At 34.4% G+C, this 20,841-nt stretch overlaps 1 long non-coding RNA gene across 1 annotated transcript in view; it reads right to left on the bottom strand.

The window, feature by feature from the left end:
- Nucleotides 1-876: 876 nt before the first annotated feature.
- Nucleotides 877-20,841, bottom strand: part of LOC105488627 (uncharacterized) — a 195,858-nt gene continuing 175,893 nt past the window's right edge. Inside the window, exon 4 of the long non-coding RNA XR_011620872.1 lies at nucleotides 877-2,324. This is a non-coding gene — a long non-coding RNA (uncharacterized lncRNA). The remainder of the gene's footprint in view (nucleotides 2,325-20,841) is intronic.

Genomic DNA, 20,841 nt, shown 5'->3' with positions numbered 1-20,841 from the left:
TTAAACTTTGACAAATGATCTCAAAGTCCCTGACAGTTAGCTCATTCAAAACCATACAATTATTCTTAAGAAATATATCTTAAATAATGTGTCTTTAAACAGAAATAAACATAAAACAAGGTTAAATATTGATTTTTTGATGAAATGTTTTGACCAGACACTTGTAGGAACTTAAACCTGTGTTCCCCTTAGGAGGAATTGTTCCCTAATTACTAACTCTGTGTTTGCAGCGACCTTAGAAAACGTAACTACCATGAATAATGAGAATCATCAGCTGGATCTGTTTTCAAAGCTATATTTTTACTTTAAATTAGAATCTGTCTTTGTTTTTATTTTTACATATTTTTTGCATATGTTATTTTCTCATTTAAGGAAATATCATTCATCATTACATTCAAGATTGAACCCTTTACTGGACTCTTTATCTCAGTTATTCATTGCTTTTATTGTTTTTGCATAAGCCTCTCAAATAATTATTTTGAATGCTCTTTATTCTTACCTTAAATTCCAAGTTTCCATCTTTATAATTCTCTTTCAGTCTAAATTATTTCCTTTTCTATTTCTTTAGAGTAGATCTGCTAGTGATAAATTTCTTAGTTTGTTTTTTTTTTTCTTTTTTTTGGCCAGAAAGTACTGACATTGTGCTTTCATTCTTGAAATATATTTTTGCTAGATACAGAATTCCAGGATAATCGTTCTTTAGTTTCAGCATTTTAAAGTTGTTTTCTACTACCTTCTGGTCTGTAATATTTCTCATGCAAAGTCAATGAAATTTCAAATTATTGTTCCTGTGAGTGTAATCAATCATTTCTGTGGTTGTTTCCACAATTTTATCCTTATATTTGGTTTTCAGTAAGTTAAATATGATGTGGGGTTTTTTTTTGTTTTTTTGTTTTTTTGTTTTTTTACTATTACCCTACTTGAAGTTTTCTGAACTGTTTTAATACAAATGTTTATGTCTTTCACCAATAACAGAACTTTTCAGCTATTATTTCTTAATTTTTTTCTACTCACTCTGTTTTCTTTTTCTGGAATTCTAATTACACATATGTTAATAATGCTCATGGTATTGTCCTACCAGTCTCTTAAGTTCTTATCATACTTCTTGAATATTTTTTCTCTTGTAAAATTTCATTTCAATAGTAAATTGAAGTTTCACCTATCGTCAACTCAATTTCACTGTCATTTTTCTCCTTTCTCATTTGCTGATAAATCTAGCCTGTATGCTTGTATGTATTCAGATATCATAAGTTTAGTTGTATGTATTCAGATATCACAAATTTAGAATTTTCATTGGTTCTTTTAAAAAGATTTCATTTATTTACTGAGGTTTCCTATTTTTAATGTATTATTAGCATATTTTACTTCATGTCCCTGGGAATCATTAGTTATACTGCTGCTTTAATATTCTTATCTGCTTATTCCAATATCTGGGTCAGTCTCCACTGATTACATTTTCTCTTGATATTGGATCATATTTTTCAGTTTCCACGTGAAATTGTGATTTTTTTTTTCATGTATTCTATCTAGGACTTTATGAATTACATGTTTTAGAGACTCTGGATTCCTTTATGTTCTTCTGAAGAGCATTGATTTTTGGTAATAGCAAGTAGTTAACTTAGCCATTCTCAAACTCCCAACTATGAAATTTCAGTTCAATTATTTTATTCCTAGGTTAACTTCTAATAAATTTACTGTGCATGCAGAGTTCAGGTATCAACCATAGATTCCTGATTTGGTATCTATGGTTGGCATAGATTTGGGTGGCATGTATCCACAAAAACCGGGAGCCTCTCTTTAGCTCTGTCCTTCCTGGATATTCCTCCTTGCCTTTTAGCTGTGGTGGTTGCTTTTCATACTCTATGCCATTTCTCCTTACGTAGGTTTCAGTCATGCCACATGATACTGACTGCTGCATAGTCTTAAGCTATAAAAAATTTCCTATAAAATTTATGCAGTATCTGCATGATTTGGGTTGCTCTTTGATATTCAGGAAATTGTTATTTTTATATTTTCTCCAGAGTTTAGAGTTGTTATCTGTGGGAGGGATGATCCACTTGAAGCTACTCAGACATAACCATATGCAGAAACTCCATTTCTAAATTCAGTCTTCAAGTTTATATAAGTGTACAAGTCAGCTCTTCTACACATAATCAACCACAGAAATATCAGTGGCATACAACAATAAACACTTATTCCTTATTCATCAGTCTTCATGTCAGCTGGGACAGTTCTACTTTGAGATGCAAATCAAATTCAGGTCTTCTTTCTGTGTTTCATTCTGGGGCCAAACCTGGAGGAGTAGGAGCTATGTGAGGCATGTTCTTCTCCAAATGCAGAACATTCAAAGGAACAAGCAGAAAAAAAAAAAAAAATGATTTTTTTAGGCTTAGTCTTAAATCTGGCACACAGCCCTATCATTTCCTCCCACATTCCATTAGTCAAGCAAATTACATGACCAAACCCAACATCAATGAGCAAGATGTACACTCTTTCCATGGCAGAGGTAAAAATGTATATTTACCAAAAAATAACTTAATCTACCAAATTCAAGGCATTTGACTAAGGTATGGAATAAAAGAATCCTACTCTTGAGATCCATAAAAATCTAGTGAGAAAGGCATAGAAATTTTTTATGTAATGTGGTAATTCTATGATAAAATACCAATCTTGGCTTATTTCTATTTTTATAAATATTTATCTCTCTATTTATGTCTGATAAAAAAGAAAATCAATGATATTATAAGCTGGAAAACTATGGGCCAATATCCTGCGTGAGTATATATACAAATAATTTTTAAGTTATTAGCAAATAGAATTTAGTTATATATAAAAGGCATAATATTCAATGATGATGCCAGGTTTATCTCAGGTATGACAGGTTTATCTCAGTTATGCCAAGTTGGTTTAACACATCTATAAAAATAAAGCAATGTAATTCACTCAGATTACCAAATAAAGCAGGAGGAAAAGCATAGAGTAATCTAAATAAATATTAAAAGAATTGCAAAAGTCATTATTCACAATAAAATATCAGAATAAATTGTATCGAGAATAATTTTCCTCAACATCATTAAGGAAATCAACAGAAAAATTGCAGCTAACATCATACTTAATAATGGAAAAGGTAATGCTTTCTACATAGAATTGAAAACAAGGCTACTGTGTTCATACTATCCTCCAGTGTTCAGCATTGTACTAGAGATCTCAGCCAATGCAATTAGACAAGCAAAAAGAGTTAATTAAAAAACAAACAAACAAACAAAACTTTAAAATTGTAAATAAGAGGTAAAATAATCTTTTATTTAAAAATTGCAATTTTTTGTTTTTTTTTTTTTTTTTGGTAGAACACCCTCTGAAACCTATGAAAGAGGTAATAGAAATAATAAATGAATTTAGCAAGGCCATAGAGTACAAGATACAAAAATTTCTATATGATAGCAAAATAAAATTCTAAATGTAGTAAAAATCTCAATTCAGTTTAAAATAGCATTCAAAAATATAAAATGCTTAGAGGTATTTTAACAAAATACATGCCAAACTATACAATTTTGCTAAAAGAAGCAGAAGAGCATGTAAGTAATTGGAAAGGTAAACCATGATCATGATTCAAAAAACTCAATACAGTTAAGATGTCAATTTACCACCAAATTAATCTGTAGGTTTAACACAAATCTAATGAATATTCCAGCAAGTATTTTTGTAAAATTTGGCAATCTGAAAAGTTACAGAAATGCAAATGACCTAAAATAGCCAAAACAATCTTTAAAAGGAAAAACAATGAGGGAAAAATCACCTTACCTATTTTAAAACTGACTATAAAGCAGTCATAGTAGGATAAACTTAGCAAAGGGATAGACACAGATTAATAGAACAAAACTGAAAGTCCAGAAATAAGTACGCAAACATATGGTCAATTGGATGTTGACAAAAGCGTCAAGGTAAAGTAAAACCTTAATGACATGCAACTGCATACATATTCAAATGGTTACAATTTAAAATCATAAGCATGAATATTGCCAATTATATGGAACCACTACATTGCTGGTCAGGAAGTGAAACTGTACAATCACTTTGCAAAATAGTTTGGCAATTCCTCATAAAAGTAAACATGTATTTACATATTACCCAATAATTTCATTCCTATTTACATATAAATAAAAACCTTCTGTCCACACAAAGATTTTTATAAGAATGTCTTTAGCAATTTTATTTATAATAGTCTCAAACTGAAAGCAACTCAAATGTTGATCAAAAGGTAACGAACGAGCATAATACAATATGCAATGCCGTGAAATACTACTCAGCTACCAAAAGAAACAAACCAATGATACATATGTTTTGTCATACGAAACAATTCAGAAACTTTATACAGGGTAAAAGGAGCTAGACACAATGAGTATATAATTTATGATTCCATTGATAAAAAATTCTAAACATTTCAAACTAATCTATGGTGATACTGTTAAGCAGTGGCAATGGAAATGTTCTTTCTGTTGACTGAGATGGTAGATTTGCAAGTGTATACATCTTCCATAACTCATTGGATTGCATCTATAAACGGATACGGACTATAGTAAAGCTGAACAACAAAAAAAAAAGATGAAAAGCATGCACCTTCATTTGTCACTACTTAGTTCATACCTCGAATTGTTACTTAACAATAACTAAGAAACTCGTGTGTTTTCAGTTGGTAATGCATTCTTTTTACTTGAGAGCATATCGAGTGCTTTCCCAAGTATTCTTTCAGGTATACAGTAATCTTTATAACATTGAATTGTAGGCTAGGCAAATTATTTTATTCCCACTTTAAAAGTAAAGACTCTGAAATGTAGTGAGGTTAAGTAATTTGTGCAAGTTCACCCAGCTACTAAGTGGTAGATTTGGAAATCTAATCCTCTCCTTTTATCTGTTCATTGCTCTAAGTAATTCACCTGCAATTTTTTTTTTTTTTTTTTTTTTTTTTTTTTTTGAGACAGAGTTTTGCTCTTATTGCCCAGGCTGGAGTGCAATGGCTTGATCTCGGCTCACTGCAACCTCCGCCTCCCAGGTTCAAGCGATTCTCCTGCCTCAGCCTCCTGAATAGCTGGGATCACAGGTGCCTGCCACCACGCCTGGCTAATTTTTGTATTTTTAACCATGTCAGCCAGGCTGGTCTCAAACTCCTTACCTCGTGATCCACCCTCCTCAGCCTCCCAAAGTGCTGGGATTATAGGCTTGAGAATTGTATATATGTGTAACTTAAATAATTTTCCAATTTGAAAATTGACATTATTTTCTTTGTTGTACTTGTCAAGACAGAGCCTTGCATAGTTGACTCATCGCTACTTAACTTTGTTCTCATTTAACTGCAGCTATTGTAAACAGCTAGCTCCATTTGCAACCCACACATGGAGAGAACACTACCTCCTATGTACTGTGTTTATCTTGGGTGGTTAACGATCCTGAATCCAACATCCACCAAGGTTACAGTTCAGGGAACTCTTCCAAAGCACCTATTAAAGAGGGATTGTTTTTCCTGCCTCTAAGAAGCAAGTTCTATGTGAACTACAGCTTTCTGACTCATCCACCAAGTCCAGCACATTGCATTATGTCCTAAAGGCAATAGAGGAGTAAGCCAACTCATCAAATTCCTGCCATAAATTTGGTTTGAGCCAGGGGATTATTTCTCCTGGGAAGGATGTTTCACACCCCTCAAGCTATCCCTCGGACATGTTAAATATGTTTCTCCTTATATGAGCACTTTCTAAGACCAAGCAAAAAAATATATTTTCTGAACCAGATATTTTCCTTAACGTTGTGCGTTTGCCGTTAGTAAGAAGCAGAGGAGATTTAGTTGTGTGGGTATGCATGTGTGTGTAAGAGAGATGGGATGGGAGGGAAAGAGAGAGAAACAAAGATGGAGATGGGGGAGGTGGAGAGGGAGATGAAGAGAAAGAAGAGAGGCTATTAAAAATGTATGTCTATTATTTATACATTCTGTGAAGTAATTTCTATTCTGTACCAATTAAGAATGCTTTCAGGATATTCTTTATGAGGCATTTTTGGGAAAATTTAAAAAGTAATTTACTTTAAAAAAATACATATTCTGGCTATTAAATATATAATTTTATGGAAAATTACATTTTCAAAAGAGATAATTTTTTATGGAATACATAGCTGTAAGATAATTTTCACAAATGTAGTAAGCAGAAAATGTCTCCCTCCCCAAGATACCTTTGTCCTAACACCCAGAACCTATGAATATGTTCCTGTACATGAAAGAAAAAAAAGAAAGAGACTTTGCATATCTGATAAAATTAAGTGTTTTGAGATAGGGCGATTATTTGGAATTATCCCAGTGACTCCATTGTATTCACAGGAATCCTTAGAAATAAAAAGGAAACAGGATGGTCAGAGTCAGAAGGAGATTTGAATATGTTGCTATTGGCTTTTAAATGGGGAAGAGGTCATGAGCCAAGGGTCCAGGCAGGCACCCTCTAAGCTGGAAAAGGCAAGGGAAGAGGTTCTCCCTGGTAGTCTCCAGAAGAAAAGAAATACAGCTCTGCCAATGCCTTGATTTTAGCTCTGTGGGAGCCATTTCGGATGTCTGCATTTCAAATTGTAAAATCTGAGTTGTTTTAAGCCAGTAAATTTGCAGTAATTTACTAGAGCAGCAATAGGAAACTGACACGTACAAGAATAGATGCATAAAGTACTTGGATCTCTTTATTTCACTTTCATTCTAAGTAGATGACTGTTTTGCAGTCTTCATGGCTTGGAATTTTAATGGGGGAATATGGAACTGGCTGCACCAATTTTTAAGGCAAAATTGAATTGTTTCCAGGAAATCACCAATCTTCACTACCAAAGGGGTATTAGGGAATATTTACCACCCTTCTGAAATTTGACACTATTTTCTAGGAGTGTACTTAGGCAGCATTTGAGCTCCCAGAGTCCATTTAGGTTTCTAGCATAGAGTAAGTGCTTAGTCTATACTTGTTAAATTAATGGCTGGAGAAAATGGCTGCCTATGAATAATTTGTAGGAAAGGGATTAGATAATGAATAAAAACACTTCCTCCACTAGCTGATTCTTATCTGAGTGGCACCTTTTATTCCTGTGGATTAAGACAGAGTGCATTTTTAAAGAAATGAAAGTGTAAAAAGGAGTGATTCGCATATTAAGTCCATATGTTTTAGAGGCAAATAGCATAATAATGAAGGGGCATAAAGTCACAGTGTATAGTGATCAAAGTGCAGACTCTGACATCAAACCACATTGATTCTAAGGCCAGATCTTTTATTTATAAGCTGTGTGGCTTCCGGAAGTTACTTAACATTTGTGTCTCATTTCCATCTTACATTAAATGAAGAAATAAGTGTACTTAACACAGAAGCTATGGTAAAAAGTAAGTGATTTACCACAAGCAATCTGCACAGAAACATAGCAAGCATGCACTGAACACACACCAAAAAACTCAGACACTTAAGAAAAGGTAAGTCCACAGGTGAGGTGAAGTGTAGTATTTCAGATAGTTGTGAAAGTGATTTTATTTTTACAGAATAAAATAAAAGTTGTTCACGGGATGCTGAAAACACACTTCTTTATCAAGACTTTGGCCTAGAGTGAGTCCTGGGTATTAAAACAATCTAACATTAGTATTTTAATCTCTTAAGGACACTTTTTGAAAGAGTGAAGAATGTACTATCTCAAAATTTGCCAGACTGTTATATTGATTATTTCAAGTTGAAACATTGAAGAAATTGTAGTTTCAGAAAGGGATAGCTGACCTGTCTCTTCCAACATGTAGCAAGCCTAAAGATTCCTCTGGAAGGAGTACACTCACAGTACCAGGAAGAGAAAATAGCCCTTATCACCAGAGACTGGGAATTGAGGGCTGCAATATCCCTAAATAAATATACTTAACCAAGTGGCCCTTATTTTCTGCTAGATTTATATCCCACATATATTTCCTGACTCCCCTAGAAAATTTGCTTCCCCTAGCCAGATTTTCCTTGACCTGCCATTTCTTCTCAAAGTTATCATTCTTTGTCTAAAACATATAAAAGCATCTTGATTTGGCCACTTCTTTGGACTTCACTCTATTGGGAAAATCTCCATGTACATGTAAAACTACACTTTCCTCTTGTTAATCTGCCTGGTGACAGTTTGCTTTCTAGATACAGCCAAGGAGCTCACATAAGAGCTTATGCGGGGATGATCTCTGGTGATCTCTGGCTCCCCTACGTTTTCTTCTTTACCATCTTCCCATATATATGTTGGCATTTGATAACTTTCACCCTTTTTAAAGTCATGGGCTAACATTAATAACCTCTTTAACAGGGGGAAAAGAAAGCAACGTGCTCAGTTGGTATGACATTCACTGATGGCTTCTAATGATCAATTAATTGAAATAATATCTGCAAAGCATTTAAAACAAAGTAAACATCAAAAATATTGGCTGTTGTTAAATGGCTACTTGCATATTGCACCAAGTCATAGCAATGTTGCTCTAGTTATTATTTGTATGTTACCATGGCTGCTGAGAACAGACAGTCTGTGGACAGTACAACTCCAAGGGGGCACTATTGATATTTAGGAAATGACTATTGACTTTCAGTTTGCTGTTGATAAAATGCTGTTATTCCTTGTAATGTCCATCTAACACTGTATTTTAAGATTATTGACTTACAAGGAATACAAAATAAAATGTACAGATTTTAAGTTTTCATTTTGATAGATATTGACAATTGTATGCACCAGGTAACCACCATCCAAAACAAAATATGGAACATTTTTATCATCTCAGAAATTTCCCTCCTTCTCATTACAGGTAAACAAGAACCTGCCCCAGAGTTAACCACTTTCTGATTTCTATTGCCCTCAAATAATTGATTGTTCTTAGACTTCATATAAATGGAATCATGTAAATGTATTCTTTTATGTTTGGCTTATTTTGTACAAATTAATGTTTATGAGAGTCTTCCAGTTTTTGTTGTTGTTGTTGTTGTTGTTGTTGTTGTTGTTGTTGTTGTTTTGAGACAGAGTCTCACTCTGTCGCCCAGGCTGGAGTGCAGTGGTGTGATCTCTGCTCACTGCAACCTCAGCCTCCCGGGTTCACGCCATTCTCCTGTCTCAGCCTCCCGAGTAGCTGGCACTACAGGCATCTGCCACCATGCCCTGCTAATTTTTTATATTTTAGTAGAGACGGGGTTTCACCATGTTAGTCGGGATTGTCTCGACCTCCTGACCTCGTGATCCACCCGCCTCAGCCTCCCAAAGTGCTGGGATTACAGGTGTAAGCCACTGCGCCCAGCCCCAGTTGTTAAGTATATCAGTGACTCACATTTTTATTGATGGAGCAATATTCTGTTCTGTGAATATAGTAATAAAATTTGTTTTTCTGTTGCTTCTTGAAAGTAATGGCAAAAACCACAATTACTTTTGCAGCAACCTAATAGTAATTTCATTTGCTTCCATTGTGGGGCCATTATGAATAAGGTTGCTATGAAATTTCTTGTTAAATATTCTATGTTGATGTGAATTTTCACTTCTCTTCAGTTAATACCTGATTCAAGATAGGTCATAGGTCCAAATACAGAAGGTAAAACTATAAAGCTTCTGAAAAAATTATAGGAGAATATCTTCAAGCCATTAAGAAAGGCAAAGATTTCTCAATAGACACAAAAGTACTCAGTGGAAAATAACGGAATTGATACACTGACTTGATCAGATGCAAATAGTCTCCTTATCTGAAGACATCATTTACAAATGAATGGGCAATCCAAGGAGTGGGGAAAAAATTGCAATTGGAACATTCAACAAAAGATTTTTGTCCAGAATATACATAACTAACACAAATCAACAAGAAAAAGACAAAAGCAGAGTAAAAAGCAGGCAAAACATCTGAACATATAATTGACAAAATAAGTTATCTGTTAGAGGACTTGAGTTACCTAATTTCAGGGCTTATTTTACCCTGTGATATTCTGACCATGTGATATTAGGAAAAATAGAAAAATAAATTGTAGCAAAATAGTAAGTCCAGGAGCAAACTCAGACATATATTTAACAACTTCCCTTTTTAACCCATTATTCCACTGCTCTCAGTACCCCATTATTCTCACTGTCCTATTCCAATGACCTCCGCTTACCATACAGTAACTTAGACTCCAAAGTATCCACTTTATTCTAACTCTCCTGGTTTTCACTAGAGTACATGTTATCAGCCACCTATTACTAAATCATGTTTTCTCACCAAAATAATTCATAACATGGCATACTTGGCTGGTAACTTATTTAATTCTATTTGTAGGTTGAAACTTATCTGTTAATACAATTATACCTGAGTATTGATTAAGGAGGTAAAGGGAAATAAGCATGGTGAGAGTGTAAGTAACACAAGAAAAAGGCAAGAACTATGTCCTGGTTACAACTTAAGTCACACCACATAGGAGCCCCGACTCCACCTGTGTGGAAAAACATAACCCAAGCCTCAGACATGTGACTGGAACTGACAGGAAGTACGAGATATGGTACTTTCTATTAAACTGGAACCTGTAGAGGCCAGTCTTTATTCATATTAGACTTATTGAAATGGCCTCAGTTTCTGGTCTCCTGAGTAATGTGGTGGGGTGAGCTGTTACTACTTTTTATTTTCAGAATTGCTTATTTATTTATTTCTTTGTGTTGGTTGGTTGGTTGGTAGTAAGGACAATATTTAATGATAAGGGGAAATGCATATAACATTAATTGAAACAAATCAAAGCATGTTATCAAACATGTACAGTTGTTAGTACTACTTTTAATTGCATGATGTCTATTCAAGGATTAAAAATGAGAGTAGTAAGTCACAGTAATCAGTAGTAATTGGGAGAAAATGGTAATCTGACTGTAGGGTTATCAAATCTATTGCTTCTGGGTCATTTTGCGGCATTGTTATGAATCTTGATTTTGGGAATTATTTTCAGTTCCACAGATTACTTCCAATAATATAAATCAAAGGGAAAAACATTGCTGGGTTGAGGGGTGGATGGGTGGATGGGTGGATGGGTGGATGGGTGGATGGGATGGGTGTTCAGGCAGGAAGACAGACAGGAAGACAGGTCCCAACTGTGCCTTTTGGAGAAAGATGATTCTAACCAATATGCAAGCACACTAAGAAGCAGGTATATCAGGCAGAGGGAATTATTTCTGACAAGTTTACCAAATACTTTTACATACGTTACATCATTTTTAAGCAATGTGGCAACACTTTACAATAGCTATTGCTGTAGACTGGTTTAATGGTTTCCATTGATTTACTTATTTATTACAGATGAAGATCCTAAGTTTGAGAGACACTGAGGAATATTCTCGAAGTCATAATCAGCACTAAAATTTTATCCTAAATTTGGACTGATCTGACTCAAAGCCCCTTATTGCTCCCACTAGCAAGGCAGTATTGCCTGATGGTTAAAAACATAGCTTCAGTGACAAGATTCTTGGGTGAAAATCCAGGCTTTGTTTCTCATTCATCGTTTAAACTTGAACAAGTCATTTGCTCTTATATGCAACATGGGAATAACAGAAAACCTACCTCATAAGGTAGCTGTGAGGATTAAAAATGTTACTATAATGTAAAGCCCTGACAAGAGTTCCCAACACATATTATGAGCACAATAAATGTCTGCTCTTGTTATTGTGACACAGTATAACTTCTAGTATGTATGTGCGTGTTTGTGTGTGTATGTATTCACTTAGCATGTTGCTATAATGTCTGAATATATTTTAAGTGAGTTGAATGGTAATGTGTATTTCTCCTTGAGACAGAAACCTTATTTACTTATTACATACTAAAATTTTTTGGAAAGAAGAAAAATATATATGCATATGAGGTAGTGGCAAATGTGATAATTATCTTCTGACTGCATAAGCAGTAGACTGAATCATGCCCAGTTACCCAATTAGCCACCATCATCAAAACTATAGTTCCTTTCTTGGCATAAGTGTTCACATTTTTTTGGTAAAAACATATGGAGTAACTGTACGCAGCGCTGTCTGACAATTAAAATTTAAATGATCATAGTGCTTCAAGATGTCTTCCCACTAATTAGAAAAGTGATTGAAGAGGTATAATTTGAAAGTTTGTCAGTATTAGGGATTAACTAGTATTCTGCTATTAGATATTGAAACTTAGACTAATTTTATCTAAAAAAAAAAAAATTATTAGTGTTCCATCATGTTTCATAGGAATGAACTTGAGAAAACAAATCCTACACAATTATTTCTGCTTATGAAGAACTTATTTCCAAAGCATGGCTTCAGATTTTTCACTCAGAGCAATGTAAGCTCTCAGAGGAACATTTCTGGAAATGTTAGAACTGCATAACTCATATTTGTTTGGAGTTTTTTGTTTTGTTTTGCTTGCTTGTTTTGAGACAGGGTCTCATTCTGTCACTCAGGCTGGAGTGCAGTGGTGCAGTCTCCACTTACTGCCTCCCAGGCTCAAGGGACCCTCCCATCTCAGCCTCCCAAGTAGCTGGGACTACAAGCATGCGCCACCATGCCTGGCTAATTTATTTTTATTTTTATTTTTTTGTATTTTTATAGAGATTGGGTTTTGCCGTATTGCCCAGGCTAGTCTTGAAGTCCTGAGCTCAGGCAATCTGCCAGCCTTGGCCTCTCAAAGTGCTGGGATCACTAGTGTTAGCCACTGTGCCCAGCAGATAACTCATGCTTTTCTATGTTTTCCTTTTCTCACTTTACATAAATGTCCCTTCTTCTCTAATCCAGAATATTAAATGGCAGGAACAATATTGTAGACTTCTTAGATTTTTCGAAGTATCCTTTGCAGTTTCTCATGAAGTGCTGGGCATGTAGTTTGTTAGGAATGCATATTTGATGATCTCTTCATATTACTATGTTTTGGTTTCATCCCTTTGCTTCACCGTTTTTTCCTTTGAGAAATCTTCATTTTTTTCCCCATATCCTTTCTTTCTACCTTTAGCTCAATTCTCCATTGAGTTTGTCTATTCTTCTCCATTAGGCCAAAATACACCTCTGTGGTTCTTAATACTATCTTCATGATGCTTTCAAAGAGAAGCAATATATTAAGCATTTTATTCATTTGTTCTCAAATAGCAGATGTTTACTATTTGTTTGGCTCTCTATTCCAGATTCTGAGAGTGCTTATGTAAAGAAAACAAAAACAGGTTCTGCCCTTGTTATGTGAGGAAGACATGAAATAATTCTCAAAAGAAGATATGCAAATGACCAATAAGCATATGTAAAAATGCTCAACATCACTGATTATCAGGAAAATGCAAACCAAAACCACAATGCGATACCACCTCACTCCTGTAAGAATGGCCATAATAAAAAAATCAAAAAATAATAGATGTTGGCGTGGATGCGGTGAAAAGGGAACACTTTTACACTGCTGGCAGGAATGTGAACTAGTACAACCACAATGGAAAACAGTGTGGAGACTCCTTAAAGAACTAAAAGTGGATCTACTGTTTGATCCGCAATCCCACTACTGGGTATCTACCAGAGGAAAATAAGTAATTATATGAAAATGATACTTGCACACACATACTTATAGCAGCACAATTTGCAATTGGAAAAACATGGAACCAGCCCAAATGCCCATCAGTTAATGAGTGGATAAAGAAAACATAATAAACATAACATGGACTACTACTCAGCCATAAAATGGGACAAAATAATGGTATCTGCAGAAACTTGGATGGAACTGGAGTCTGAGACTATTATTCTAAGTGATGTAACCGAGGAGTGAAAACACAAACATCAAATGTTCTCACTCATATGTAGGAGCTAAGCTATGAGGATGCAAACATACAAGAATGATACATTGGACTTTGGGGTCTCGGGGAATGTGTGAGGGGTGGCAATGGATAAAATACTACATATTGGGTACAGGATACACTGCTCAGGTGATGAGTGCACCAAAATCTCAGAAATCACCACTAAAGAACCTATTCATGTAACCAAACGCCACCTGTTCCCCCAAACTTATTGAAATGAAAAAAGAAAAAAGAAAATACACAAACAAATGAAACAAGAAATGGAGATAGAGATTACTGGATTGGAGAGGAGAGGAATAAGGAGAATGGCTTCTTTGAGAGAGTGGTGTTTGAGCAGAGGTGTAAAGGATGACAAGAGTCAAGCCCGAAAATATTTGTATTTGAGGCAGATGGAACATCCCATGAAGAGTCCTGAAACAGGAACAAAATGGTGTTTTTGAAAAAACAGGAAGAAAACAAAATGCCTAGAAAGTAGTTAACAAGTGTGAGAGGATGTGTGAGTTCAGAGTTCTTTGTTACACAGATAAGAATCTACTCTAAATTACATTTAGAAATGGATTAAGAAATATTAGGAAGCTCATCTCTAAGAAAGTTGTAGAGTCAGTCTCAGCAGGTTGGAGCCGCATACACGCCACAATGTAGGCATTGCTCCAGTGAGACTATCACTGCCTCTGCTGCTCAGCACAAACACGGCAGCTCACACCTTTAAGGTTGGATACAAGGTTCCCCAGACTCTTCCTCTATCCCCACTAAAAAATGCATTCTGCACTGTATGCACTTCCCCTTATTGCTTACTTCCAAATCCAAAGTCTCCCGAACTTTTCTGATTGGCAGAGCCAAGTCATCTAGCCAGCCAATAGGAAGCCTGAGAGATGGCGTTCTCACTTCTAACTTGAGAACAAGGCACCGATTATGAACCATAGGAAGGATGTTCAAAAGATACCAGATCACTGAACATGTGATAAATAGCCACTAGATCACAAAAACATTGGAGTTTTTAAATGTTAATATAATGTCAAGTGTATTTTAATATGGTTTTCATATTCTTCCCCAAATTTTGAATCATAGAAATAAGTAATTGAAAAATACAAAACATACATGACTGCCCCAGCATCACAGAATTAGTGAGAGAATGACAGTGTCAGTATCAATGATGTGTGGCTTAATTTATGGAGTGCCTTGGAAGGCTGTTTAATCAGCAGGGCTATCTCTGTCAACATGAGCAAGGGTTGCTCGCTACTGTGTCAAATCTCATTGGCATCATCAACTGAAAGTGAGGTCTATCTCTTGAGAATCAGCATATCACTTCTGTGGGACATTGAGGTGGAAATCACTGGCCATTGTAGATAAGCATGGATTATTAAAAGACTTGCATAAAATGAGTGGTTCTCAAAAGTATCATTGAAATATTACATTTCTATGGTTATAACTACCATATTGCTAACATCACCAAAATCATTTTTTAAGAGGAATTGAAGACATTTTAAAATTCATCAATATACCAACAACAGCTTTCTTTTCATGAATTTAAAATGTGTTATATTTGAAAACTAGCTGAACATCTTCAGAGCCTATCATTATGTGACCAGAAAAGTACCTACCAGATACTTATTACCAGATCATGTAATGAAGCAAATATGTGAATCTTTTTAGGACTTCATCAAATGCCTTAGAGAATGAAACTTTTTCCAAAACTCCATTTTGCATGCAGTTAAGAAATAGTTACACTCTATTCATCCCACAGAAATATATATTACAGGTAAAACACTTGCTATTTTAAGGCAGTGGAAAGGAAATACAGTTGTGTATCAGAATAACCTGGGAGAAATGTGCTAAAATAAGGACTCAGGGTTTCACTGCAAGAATCTGATTCATTATCATCTCTCAGGGTCCCAGAGATCCAATACATATAATGCATTCACCAGTAATTGGATATTATTATAACATGTCCCCAAGCAAATCTCTTATGGAAATCCCATGATTTTCATCTCGTCAGAAATGTAAAGAGTAAGAGTTATTACAAAAATAGGCCTCAAATGTTCTGCAGAAGCCATTTCAATAGTGACTACACAAAGGACATGATGAAAATTGATCTTCCTGAGACATTACACAGAAAAGTCCTCCCTTTTCTCTGCTAAAGTCTACACACCTCTAATCATTGAACACTCATTTAAAGTAATCTTTGGCAAAGCTATATAGTAGTAATAAAAGCATGAAGTATTAGTATACATTTACTAGGAGTTTTCCACAAGTAGCTCCAGATTTTTCCGGAAGAGATATGACTCCAGATGGTTCCTAAGAAATCGCATCTAATGATTTAAAACACTAATTGCAACAAAGAGAATAGATGCCATGGTCAAAGACAAATTTACTACCAATTCACTTTTGTCTTCATATTTTATCTAAATTAAAAAAGAAAAGGGAAAGGGAAAATTGGAGATTGGCATTGTACTGAAGGTCAAAGGCAAAGGTGCAAAAATATTTCCACTCTTCTCAGCTTTACCTTCATTTTGAGTGCCACAAACAATAAAGAGCGAAATAGTGAAATTTCTACTTGAAAACCCTACTCAAGTGAAGGATACATTCCTTACTTGAAATGTATAACATCACTGACATTGTCTTTATTTGGCATGATGTTGTTCGTGCTTTCTTTTACAGTATTTAAAATATTGTTAAAGTTTTTTAATAGGTTTACTCCCAATGTTAGCTACTTAGTCACTCAAGTGTTTTTCTATATAATCATTCATTCTTAAAATATGAATTAACCTACCACAAAAACCAAACCCCATGTTTAAGATAATACTACCAGAAATTGATAAGGAACTAGGGGTGCATATTCCATGTTTAAATTTTCTTTATGTAGATTAACAATAAAGAAAAAATGTAGGACAAGAGATAAAAGATTAAGGACTGATTTTAAAAACTAATAAGATGATATTCAAAAATAATAGAATATGTTCTAAAAAAGCTACAATTAATTTTTGAAAATTATAAAAGTAGACCAATCTCTAGGACACATAGTAAAAATGTAAACAAGATGAAAACAAAATTGGAAATGAGAAAAGAACTATAAAAATACAGAGATTTTTAAATAAGAAAATCATGCTTATAATTATAGTTAATACATATAGAATTCTATATTTTTGTAATAAATCCATTACCCAAACCAAAGCTTTGAAAATCTAAAGTCTAATAACTACATAAGATATAGAGTAAGTTATCAATAATTTGCCTCCTTAAAATAATTTTGGATTGTATTGTTTTACACATATCATAATAGTTTTCTATGCTACAGAATCTAGTCCTGAAACTAGAAATTAGGAACAATTCCTTAAATAAAAACTATGCATCAGTGACACCTGCTAAATGCAACTATGGAAACCCTAAAGAAAATCCAGTCCGACCATCATGTTAACTACCAAGAGTTTATCCCAGTAATAAAAGATTTGTTTAATATTAGGATATCTATTTACATAGTGCACATATCCATAAGTAGAAGAAAAACATGGCTATCATAGACGATCTCAAAAAGTATTGCCAAAAACGTATTGATTGCTAATTTAAAAGAAATGTTTTTACATAGAACAACCTCATAAAATAATAATTTAATGTACCATATATACTTATAGTAAACATCTAATGCTTCCATTTACAGCAATAAGGTTGAATAATATGTACTCCCTTTTATAGAAATATTAGGAAAAAATCAATATCTAACTTTAAAAGAAATGGAAATAGTTTAAGAACAGACTTAAGAAGGAACTAAAAAACAAGACAATAATTTCAAGAACTCTCATAGTGGGGATGTGTTGGAGAGGAGAGGGCTCTCCAGGGCTAGAGTATGTATATCAAGGTACATATCTTGACATTATATAAGCTTCTAGGTGCCAGAGACAGTATCAATATTTACATGAAATCAGAACATTTATGTTAGGCATGTGAGAAGCAGTGAGCTGAAGATAGTCCACCTGCAGTAAGTTAGGATCTTAGAGTGGAAAATAGGGCAGTGCACTTGGAGTACATCATTACAAGAAGTGACAAGGAAGTTTTACATGTGGGAAAGCACTATTCTGTGAGAAAATAAAAGACTCGAGATTAAATGTGTGGAATGCAGCTAAATCAGTGTTTATAGAGAAATGTATAGAGTTAAGTAGATCTTTAAAAAGATTTACAATTAATTAGTGAAGTAATCAAAGTATTAAAGTATAAAATAAAACTAGAGTAAAAGAGTAATAGATGAATGGAATTCTTAAGTCAGAGTAAAAAGTAAAGTAACCAAAATTAAAGAATTGATAGAAGTGATTAATAAAATGAAATTTAGTTTACTAAAAACACAAATTCAAAACAAAAATTAATTAAGGAAAAGAGACAAAGTCACAAATAAAATCAAGTCTGCAAAATGGCATATAGTTTTAGAGTAGAGAGTTTTAAAAATCATAAGAGGTTATTATGAACAATCTCATTGCAATGAATTGAAAATTTTTCTAACCTTCTCTCCTTTCATAATCACAAGAACAGAAAACCAAACACTGCATGTTCTCACTCATAGGTGGGAACTGAACAATGAGATCACTTGGACTCGGGAAGGGGGACATCACACACCGGGGCCTATCATGGGGAGGGGGGAGGGGGGAGGGATTGCATTGGGAGTTATACCTGATGTAAATGACGAGTTGATGGGTGCTGACGAGTTGATGGGTGCAGCATAGCAACATGGCACAAGTATACATATGTAACAAACCTGCACGTTATGCACATGTACCCTAGAACTTAAAGAATAATAATTAAAAAAAATACAAATTAAAAAAAAAGAAAATTTTTAAACGTATATGAAATTTCCAGAAAAATATAAAATACCAAGTCTAGCTCATGAAAATATGGAATATAGCTAAGTATTATTTCAGATTAGCTTTGTAGCTGTAATTAGAAAAGATCCCCCACATAGGGATCAAGCAAAGCAGAACTGTAGTGCTTTCTTCAGTGGAAGTTCAGGCAGGTTAAGGCTGTGGGTGACTCTGCTTCAGCTCACTATAGAATTCTGTTTCTTGTCTCTATGGTCTAAGATGATGTCTAGATCTGCATCCAGCACAGGAAGAAAACAACAACAAAAACAGACAAACAATTTGAGCAAAGAAAATTGCATACCAATCTCACTTCAGAATTTATGTGCAAATTCCTTGGATCAAATATTGTCAAATTGAGGGGGGATATACTATCTAGATAAAGAACATCCACACTTAGAATATAACAGTGAGAAAAGAGGGATTATGTGATAAATGGTTATAGACAAGTGGCTATCTGTATAAAAAATTAATACTAGGTCATTTTTTCATACCATGTAAACAAACAATAATTTCCATGTGTGTTAAAGTTTGAAAAGCTGAACTTGAAAATGCTTAAAAGAAAAAACCTATCTTTATGAAATTGAAACAGAAAACAATTTGCTTATTGACACATAATCTACAAATTATATGCCACTTTATTTTGAAATAAAAATTTCTGCATTACAGAGAATATCATAAAGTAGAATATTAAGCCACAGACTTGGAAGATATTTGCAATGATAAAACAAAACACTGACAGTAAAAATAATACCTAGAATATGTCAATAATTTCTTCAAATTAATAACAAAAAGTAGGGAAAAAAGGGCAAAAGACTTGGGTAGACACTTCCTAGAGATAAGCTCAAATTGTCAACACACATGAAAAAATTATCCGTTTTGCATCATGGAAACACAAATGAAAACGAAAGTGAGATTGAAAAATAACCCTTTCTATTATAACCTTGATTGTAAAATCTGATACCGAGTAGTACTGAAAACAAGAGGAAAAGAGAAACACACGTGTTGCTGATGTGAATACAAAATGGTACAAGCACTTCCACAACCTAGGAAAGATGAAGATGCACATATCCTACAACCTAGCATTTCCGCCTCAATACCTATACTATAAAGAAAAATCTTGCTCATGTTCTTTACGAGATAGGTATGAGAAAGTTTACCAAAGCTTTGTTTGTAGAAATAAGTAGAAACACAAATATTGAATATAAATACGTTACTAAATATTCATTAAATTGTACAACACATAGCCATTGTAATTAATGAACATAGCATGTATCAGCATAAGAGACTGTATAAACTGTAGAGCACATGAAGAGGTGTGCATCTGGGGAATAAGTCTGACCTAATCCCCACTGTTCACCTTACAGACTTTACATTGTCTGGGAAGACCCATGGAGAATCTAAGGTCCAGGCTTAGTTGGTGAAATTGTCTGGGAAAAGTCGAGATGGTTTCATTTTCCAATGCCACCCCAAGCATGAAAGAACATGAGATGAGAAAAAGTCTGTAGATTATTTTATTTTTTAATTTTTATTTTAAGTTCGGGGTAAAATTGCAGGTTTGTTACATAGGTAAACTTGTGTCATGGGGTTTGTTGTACAGATTATTTCTTCATCCAGGTATTAAGCCTACTACCTATTAGTTATTTCTCCTGATCTTCTCCCTCCTCCCACCCTCTCTCCTCTGATAGGCTCCAGTGTGTGTTGTTCCCTTTTGTATCCATGTGTTCTCATAATTCAACTCCCACTTATAAGTGAGAACATAAGGTATTTGTTTTGCTGTTCCTGCATTAGTTTGCTAAAGATGATGGCCTCCAGCTCCATCCATGTTCCTGCAAAGGACACGATCTTATTTTTTTATGGCTGCGTAGTATTCCACAGTGTATATGTACCACATTTTCTTTCTGTGTACCATTGATGGACATTTAGGTTGATTCCATGTCTTTCCTATGGTGAATAGTGCTGCAAAGAATATATGTGTGCATCTGTCTTTATAACAGAACAATTTATATTCCTTTGGATATATACCCCGCAATGGGATTGCTGGGTCAAATGGTATTTCTGTTTATAGGTCCTTGAGGAATCACAACAGTGGCTTCCACAGTGCTTTAAGCAATTTACACTCCCATCAACAATGGATAAATGTCCCTTTTTCTTTACAAGCAAACTAGCATCTGTTATTTTTTGCCTTTTTAATAATAGCCATTCTGACT

The sequence above is a fragment of the Macaca nemestrina genome, chromosome 3, assembly GCF_043159975.1.
Source record: "Macaca nemestrina isolate mMacNem1 chromosome 3, mMacNem.hap1, whole genome shotgun sequence".
Taxonomy (NCBI): Eukaryota; Metazoa; Chordata; class Mammalia; order Primates; family Cercopithecidae; genus Macaca; species Macaca nemestrina.
The sequence above is the reverse complement of the archived record's forward strand: the minus strand, read 5'-3'. Positions and strand labels throughout refer to the sequence as shown.